Below are 8,833 nucleotides of genomic sequence, written 5' to 3'. Positions count from 1 at the left end.
GGGCCCGAGGTGGCTTCTCTCTCAGTCCTTCTGGGGCCTTCACCTCCTGCATGGATGGCTCTCCAGCCTCTGCTTGGGCAGGCCCTTGGGGGCACTGGGACTTTGGTGTCCCAACTGCCACTTACCAGTCGGGGGCCCTTGGGCATTTACTCACTTAGCTGCTTTGTGCCTCATTCTCCTCATCTGTCAAATGGGAATCCTGCTGCTCCTACAGGGCTGGGGTGCAGTCACTGAGATAGTATTTGCAAAATTGTTATTAAACTGAGGGAGGCTGTGTTCTTGCAAGCCCCAGGTGCTGACACACGTGGGATCTGTCAACACCAGGACATAGCAGGTGCCGTTTACCATGTGACCTAGAAAATCAACTTACAGGTGGCATGGTATTCTTCAGCCTCGTAGCCCAGTGAGGTAGACTCTGGTGTCCCCATTTTATAAAAGAAACATGCTGAGCGGCTACGTGGCCACTTTCTCCAAGTCAGAACATTACTGATTTAAAACCCTTTGCCTCACTACTCACAGGCACCTGGAAGCTTCATTACTTGGGGAAATGAGGTCGGGTGTGTCTGCCCAGGTTGGGGACCCAGTGACCCCACTGGCCTCACCACCCTCCCTTCCCGACACCCACCTTCCCGACCCCCTGCGGTGGCCTCTGAAAAGAGAACATCAGCCTGGGCTCCTCTCCACCAGGGGGCTCTGAGTTCCTGCCCCAGTCCTTTTCCCAAGCATCTACAGAAAAGTTTGGGCTATACTCATCCTCTCCCTGAGAAGCAATCAGAAGCATAATTACAACATTCCTCTGTCCCTAGACTGGCACATGAGAGCTATGAAGGCGTTAGGAGCAGGCGGTGTGGGGACCCTGAGGGGGTGCGGGGAGGGGAGGGGTGGGAATGGAGCACACATCACAGCCTCCTTGGAGTGATGGGGTCCCAGGGGCCTGCAGTCTAGCTCTCGGTCGTCGGAGAGAGGAATACACTGTTCAGCAAGGCCCAGACAGGTGCGGGAGAACACCTGAGATGGGGCTGTGCTTCCCAGACTGTAAACCGCCCCCACGCCGTTCTACCCACAACCACTCACGCGGGATTCTTGAGGGTGGGGGAGAAGCCAGACACTGGAGGCCCCAGACCTGCTTTTCGACTTGATGGAGTAGTGCCATTCAGGAAGACGCAGGGGCCTGTGGAGAGACCTGGCTGGACCCACCCACACCTTCAGGAGCACGCATTCCGACTGGGGGCTCAACAGGCCTACCAGACAAGTACGGGATAACCAGGCATGGTGAGCCTAACCCCACAGCAGCTCTGCTATTGGTTTGCTGTGTGGCCTTGGGCCAGTTAGTGTCCCTCTCTGGGTGGCTTCCCTTTCTCCATCTCTAAAATTGGGCATTAGCTCAGTTCTTAAACTTTTTACCGGAAGTTCTATTTGCAGTGTGGTTGTATGTGGAACCCCTTTACGTAAACAGGCTGAGCCAGAGCTTCCCTGGGTGGGGTTGGGGTTGTGGGGTCCTTTCTCTCTCTTTGGTCTGCAGGACTCAACCTGAGAAACCTAGGGCCCCACAGAGCACCTCTCACCTTAACGATGTTCGGTATGGCCTTCTCCTGCCAACTCAAAGCAGGAGCCAAGAACTTCTAGGTAATGATGTAGTAATTGTAATTCAGATTGTAGCTAATAGCTCCAAGAATGGGATGGGACCCAAAGCCTACTGACTGCCCCGGTGCAGCCATCATCAGGACATCTTCCTCCACCTCCCCACCTGCGAGGGGCTCTGCTGTTCTGTATTAATAATGTGATAAGGGCTGTGTGTTACCTGGTAGGACTGCCGTATGCCAAACACTGTTCTTTGTATTGGCCTCACTTATTCTCGTGACAGCTCTGAGAGGTCCATACTATCTATATTACCCCCATTTTACAGATGACAATACTGAGGCAGCTCAAGGGGAAGGAACTGGCCCGGCCCCACTGGGATAGTCAATAGAGGAGCTGGGACAGGCTCCAACTGCTTCCTTACAACTGCTGTCCCAACCTGGTGATTGACACTTTGGGACCCAGAATGACCAGGTGGGGTCAGTGACCCTGGCTGGGCAGAGGCAGGCCCAGCTAACAGCCCGGCTGGTTGGGGTGTGCCCAAGGGAAAGGGGGGTGCTATTTGCAGTCAGGTGAGGCATTGGCAGCTCTGGGCCCCTCTCGGCAGCAGCTACTGTTCACATTGTCCAAAGGGCCCAGCGGGTCATGCAAAGGCCGAGTATACTGGGCAAGCAGACGCTGACCTTCCCAGGGCACCAGGCTTGCTCTGTCTCTGCTGGGCAGACCCAGGGCTCCGGCTGGACCCCCTTGCCTCTCACGCCTGCAGACTTGGGCCTGTGTTCTGCTGGTGCCCAGGCTGGCCCCCCAGGGTGCTCACATTTGACTCCATTCTCACACATACACGCCAACCACCCCTCCTCTTCACTAGGGCTCACCATGTTCCTATAAGAGAATGGACAGAAGGAATAGAGGGTGTCAGGACACATGACAGATCTTCAAATTTTAGAGTCTCATTGACCACCTTCCTCCTCCCCCATTTAATAGATGGTAAAACAGAGGCTGGGAGAAGAAGGTATTGGCCGAAGTTCCATGAGTAGAGCAGAGCTGAGAATGTGAAGTGGACTGGGCTGGCTTTGGCTCTGGCATGGCAAGTATGAGGGACAAGCTGAGCCGTTGGATTGTGGAGTGCAGCAGCTCACAGAGCTGGGAATACACTAGTTTGAGGGGTGGTCATGGGGAGGGGGAGTGACCTTTTCCGGTATGTGTGGCACCCCCACCCCACCCTGCCTCACCTTGGCCTTCACACACCGCTTCCTAAAGTAGCCCGACTCCCTTCAATACTCGGGCAGGGGCCCTTCCTGGCCTGGCCCCCCTCTTGCTGTGATCACCGATACACAAAAGAATCCCTGGACCTCAGGCCCTGATTGAAGATGCAGGAAAGGAAAGTTAGGAACACAAATGGGAGAGTTTGTCTAGCTACTTCCGCTTTGCAGTCTCCTCTCGGCCGTGCGGCCTCCTGCCAGCAGCCAGATGGGAGATTGGGAAGAACGTTTCGGGGGAGGGAAGGTATTTCCAGGCAGATGGATGTTGGTGGCTAAAACCTGTTGCTCTAACCCACAGAGCTGTTATTCTTCAGGGCAGACTCCCAGGAGGGTACGAGAGGAGCCAAGGAGAGCTGCCTTCTCAGCAGGACTCCAACCATGAAATGACACTTGGCCTGTTCAGAAGTACCCATCAAGGCCACAGGACTCTGCTGAATTTTATTTTGTGTGCATGCCCTGCTTTGTTCCAAAAAAGACTGGAGGCAGCTTATAAAAATACGTCAATTACAATAGGATAAAAATAGGTCAGAGGGAAAACAAGGCTGGAACACACAGGGCAACGAACTGAGGTTTGCTCCACGGAACTGGCCTCTATGGTTCTCGAAGGTGGGCTGCAAACTGGGCTCTGAGCTTCCTATTAGTCAAAGCAAAGAGTGAAATCCACGTGCTGTGACACTCACAATGGCCACAAAGTTGAAACAGTCCCAGAAGCAGCTCAGCTTTTTCTGACACTGGCATTCGACAGGGATTCTTGTGAGATCTTTGAAGAGATAGGGCTGGGGTCCCAGGCAACGTCCTCAACGATGGTCTCCCAACATACAGTCGTGCAAACCCCGCCAGGCTGTTCTGCGCGGTATGAACTGAAGGCTTGATGCCAAGACACAGATCAATAAAACCAACTTTCTGGAGGGCCAGGCCCAAGCGATGCAAGTCATTCATCCAAGACACACAATTTAGATTCTTCTAGAGCAAGGTTTCTCAACCTCAGCACTGTTGATACTTGGGGCCCAATCATTCTTTGTTGTCGGAAAGTGTTCTGTACACCTTAAGATGTTTAGCAGAGTCCCTGGCCTCTCTACCCACTAGATGCCAGTAGCTTCCCCCCCTCCCCAAGCAGTTATGTCAATCCAAAATGTCCCCAGATGTCCTGTGGGCGGCTGAAAATCACTGCTTTAACAGGAATGGTGAGAAGCCCTCCCCCCCTTTTTTTTTTAACATAAGGGCCAATTTAAGACAAAAATGTTTTCAGGTTACATGTTTTTTGTTTAAAGAAAAAAAAAAAACTTACAGAGTCCCATGGGGGAAAATGTATACGAGTATACTTGCATCTTAAATTACCCACTTTATTGAGAAAATTGGCACTTCTTTTCAGCCAGTAACATGTTACTTGCTATCAGGGTATCATTTGAGAAGGAGCCACACAGAGGCACTTTCTAGTTTCTCATCCTGGAGTGAGACTGGGGCATGTGTTGAGAAGGTAGCTTGGTCTATCGGCTGCTGTCTGCAGATCTAGGGTGGCAAGTGGTCCACATAATCTCCCAGCTGCCCTGGAGGATGATGCTGCCTCAATATCATTTCTTACAACCAAGGTTCCTCTCCGCCCTCAGCCACGCCAGGGCTGACTCTAGAGAGTTTGGAGCTGTCTTCTATGAAAACCGAAATCTGCAGCACAGATTCATTTATTCGTCAGATATTTATTGAGCACCTACTATGTACTAAGTAGTCTGAGAAGTGCTGGGAGGGGGATACGAGCGTCTACAAGACAGTAGACAAGATAGACACAGCCCCAGGGTGGCACTGGGACTTTCATCAGCGTCTTCCTCCATAAAAGTTGTTAAAATTATGTTTTATGACCGTTAGTAAAAAGAAGAATGCATTAATATTATATATTAAAACTTTTTCATCGACCTACGGGCTCATGTATTTTCGTCGGGTTTTAAAGAAATTAAAACATTTTCACGGGTCTGCTGAGCCTGATGGAGAAGTCACAGGATGGGAGCCTGGGCCCTCCTCTCAATGACTTGGGGTGACATGGGGTGGGGGAACAGAGAGACCCCATCAACAAGGAAGAAAATAAGTGGAAGCACTGCATACGGTGCTCAGGGCTTTGGAGGAAACGAACTGGTGGCTGTTGAAACAGAATGACTGGGGTCTCACTTTCGATAGGGGGTGGGGAGGTCTCTCCCGGAGGAACTGGGGTTCATACCAGACCAAAGGATGAGGAAGAATCCAGGAGGTAGAGATCAGGGACCAGCATCCTCGGGGGATCAAGGACGCACCTAGCTTTGAACAGAGCATCTGGGTGGTGGTGACATTCCCGAGAGGGGAAGACTGAAGGTGGCACCGATTTCTGGGAAGTTTGGTCTTAGACGTATGGAAATCATTTCAAGTAGAAATGTGGGGAAGGCGGGCGACATTTGTGTTTGTGTTCCCCCTAAATTCCTACGTTAAAGCCCTAACTCCCGATGGGATGGTGTCAGGGGGCGGGGCCCGGGGGAGGTGATGAGGGTTAATTGAGGTCAGGAGAGTGAGCCCCATGGTGGGATTAGCTAGCGTCCTGATGAGAAGAGGAAGAGGTCAGAGCTCCCCTTCCACTATGTGAGGAGAAAGCAAAAGAGGAAGTGGGCCCCCACCAGGAACCTCAACTGCTGGCGCGTTGCTCTTGGACTTCCCAGCCTCCAGAACTGTGAGAAAGAAAGGTCTGCTCTTTAAGCCCCTGGGCTGGGGGATTTTGTTACAGCCGCCCCGGCTGCCTGAGACAGTGGGCACTTACTTCCTACGTGTCTGGAGCTGCACATCTACATGGGAACTGGCGGCCTGGAGGTGGAATTCAAAGCCAAGCCAAGAAGTGAGACCAAGGGCAGCTCTGCGGGTCTGAATACGCTGTAGGAGGCAAGGTCAGGACCATGAGCTTCTCCCCTGTGGGCCCCCACCCCCGGGGGGCAGGGTTGTGTATCCAGGCTGAGAGTGTGGGGAGGTGCCCTCTACTCACCCACTTGTGCCACCCAAAGCCATCGGGCTTTGAACACAAAGTGGGCACAATTGACTCCTTGTCAATAGCCCGGGCCTGGAGGGTTTTTCCATCTGTACTCTGTCTGCCTTGTGACCCAAGAATCATTTAGAGATAACAGACTGGAGGGCAGTCTGTGGTGATGAAAATGGAGTTTTTCTTCCAGACTCAATTGACCTAAAGGCAGATCGAATGTGTGACCCTGACCACCAATCCATCCATGTGAGTGCCCCAGGCTGTGGCTGGGAGAATTAATCCATCACAGCGGCCATGGCCAACTGGCGGGTCTGTGTTCTATAGAAACCTTCCGCTCCCGCCTCATCACCCCAGGAGGTACACAGACCGTCCACTGTGATGTGGGGATATTAGAACTTTGCTCACCTAAGACTTTGAGCCTCCATTTTTTTTTTTTTAAGATTTTATTGGGGAAGGGGAACAGGACTTTATTGGGGAACAGTGGGTACTTCCAGGACTTTTTCCAAGTCAAGTTGTTGTCCTTTCAATCGTAGTTGTGGAGGGTGCAGCTCAGCTCCAGGTCCAGTTACCGTTGTTAGTTGCAGGGGGCACAGCCCACCATCCCTTGTGGGAGTCGAACCGGCAACCTTGTGGTTGAGAGCCCACTGGCCCATGTGGGAATCGAACCGGCAGCTTTCGGCATTAGGAGAATGGAGCTCCAACCACCTGAGCCACCGGGCCAGCCCTGAGCCTCCATTTTTTTGACTGTAGGAAAAAAATAATAATGAAAGAGTTCCGGGGTTGGTGGGAATTAGAATACAGCGTATACAGTGATCCTCCACTGATTAAGTCCTAGTACTTGGTAGCAAAGGTTGGGATTAGGCCCCCATTCTGACATCTACTGGCTGTGTCAGCTTAGGCAGTCACTTCAGCCTTCTGGGCCTAGGTTTCTTTATCTGTAACATGGGAAGAATGGCTGCAGTGAGCTCCACAGGAATCCCTGATGAGACAAGTGAGGCAGCTCCTTAGTCCTGTTACTGTGCCCAAGCCCCCAGGAAGAGATGCCTTTCCCAGAGTGTAGCTCCTAGAATCACTGGACTCCCAGAGACCGAGCTCCTGGGTAAAGACAGAGCAGGGCCACCTTGGCAGGACCATCGCAGCTGCTAGATGCCCCTGCCCTGTACTTCAAGTGGCTATTGTGGGGCCAACAGCTGTTGCCATCAAGTGGCATCTCTGGGACACAAAGAGCAATGGAGAGGGCAGGGCACACTGGCTCATTGTCCCTCGAGCTGAGTGGCAGCAGCTGTGGGTCACTGGGGTTCCTCCTGACCCCTCCCCCTCCCAACGCCATGGCTACCCAGCTGCGAGGCCCATCCCTAGTGAACCTGGCACAGCCCCTCCAACAGCACCTGAACAGCACAACTGCCCCCGCCCCCAGCATCTTCTATCAGGGCCCTTGAAGAAGGGGACACACTATGGACCGGAGCAGCACACCTGGGGCCTTGAGCAGCGGGCCACACCCAATCCTAGCGTCTTAAGGTACATTCCTCCTGGGAAGGGCTGTTCCCGGGATGTGTGGGTCCTCAAGCAGCCACATGGACTTCTCACTTGTCAGCCCCCCAGGGAGGTCCTGCTGTGGGTCCCATTTTACTGAGGCAGAATCTGGGGCCCAGAGAGGTGACTAAATGACGCCCAGGATTACAGGCTAGGGACTGGCAGAACCAGGATTTGAACCCTGGTCTGCCCGATGCCACAGTCTGCACCCTTTCCACGAACTCAGGGTGCCCAAGTGGCAAGTAAGGCAGATGCACAGATATCAGAAAGGAGGGTGTGGCCGCAATTCTACCCAGAAAAGCACTGGCTGTGATTGATTCAAGGCCAGGGGACTGGGCACAATGATCTCTGCCAGTTCCTGGCAGCCAGAGGTTCCTAGAGCCCCCTGCACCCACTGCTTTTCAGAGCAATGCATTTACAAAGGGAGAGGAGCGGGGTGATGATGATTCAGGAAATCTGCAGCTGGAGTTAAATGAGAGCCCCACAATGATGGTGATTAAAAATTAACACCACTGTTTGTTACAGCGATTTGCGCATCCACTTCGCAGCCATAAATTAATTAATAAATGAAAACACAAATGCTGGGGATAAGCTTCAGGGAACAGAAGCGTGGATTGTGAGGTTCCAGAGGGGACATCCCAGACCTGGGGCACCCGGCTCCCAGCCCTGTCCCCTTCTCTAGGGCATCGCCAGGACAATGGGGGTGCCACTCCACTTGGGCGCCATGAGGTGGTAGTATGACGGGGTCAGGGGTGGGTGGCAGGCTCCCCTGGCCGGACTGGGACAGAGGTCCTGCGAAGTGGGAAACCCAGATCAGACTCCCGGTTGACACTGATTAGCTGTGGCACCTTGGCAGTCACCCAACCTCTCGGTATTTCTATTTGCTCGTCTGTAAAAGGGGTGAGGCCTTCTGACGCTCAGTTTCTAAGTGGGAAGATGTATTAGTTTCCTGGGGCTGCCGCAACAATTTGCCACAAGGGTGGTGGCTTAAGACAACAGAAATTGATTTTCTCACGGTTCTGGAGGCCAGAAGTCCAAGATCAAGGTTGGTTCCCTCTGGAGCCTCTGAAGGAAAAGCTGTCCGAGGCCTCTCTCCTGGCTTCTGGTGGTGGCTGGGCTTCGGTGGCATGCCATGGTCACTGGATCGCTTCAGTCTCCTCCTCTGTCTTCACACGGTCTTCTTCTCCCGGCCTCTTCTGGATCTACGTGTCTCCAATCTCCCTCTTCTTTTCTTATAAGGACACCAGTCATTTTGTTTAGCACTCACCCTAACTCCAAAATGCTCTCACCTTGACATCCTTAATCACATCTGCAAAGACCCAATTTCCAAATAAGGTCAAATTCACAGGTACCACAGGGGTTAGGACTTGGATGATCTTTTTGCAGTTTGTGTGTGGGGGACAATTCAACCCAGTATAGAAGGAATTTTGGAGAACCAAAAACCATGAATGCCAGCCAGATATTGTTATTCTTA

The sequence above is a fragment of the Rhinolophus ferrumequinum genome, chromosome 21, assembly GCF_004115265.2.
Source record: "Rhinolophus ferrumequinum isolate MPI-CBG mRhiFer1 chromosome 21, mRhiFer1_v1.p, whole genome shotgun sequence".
Classification (NCBI taxonomy): Eukaryota; Metazoa; Chordata; class Mammalia; order Chiroptera; family Rhinolophidae; genus Rhinolophus; species Rhinolophus ferrumequinum.
The sequence above is the reverse complement of the archived record's forward strand: the minus strand, read 5'-3'. Positions refer to the sequence as shown.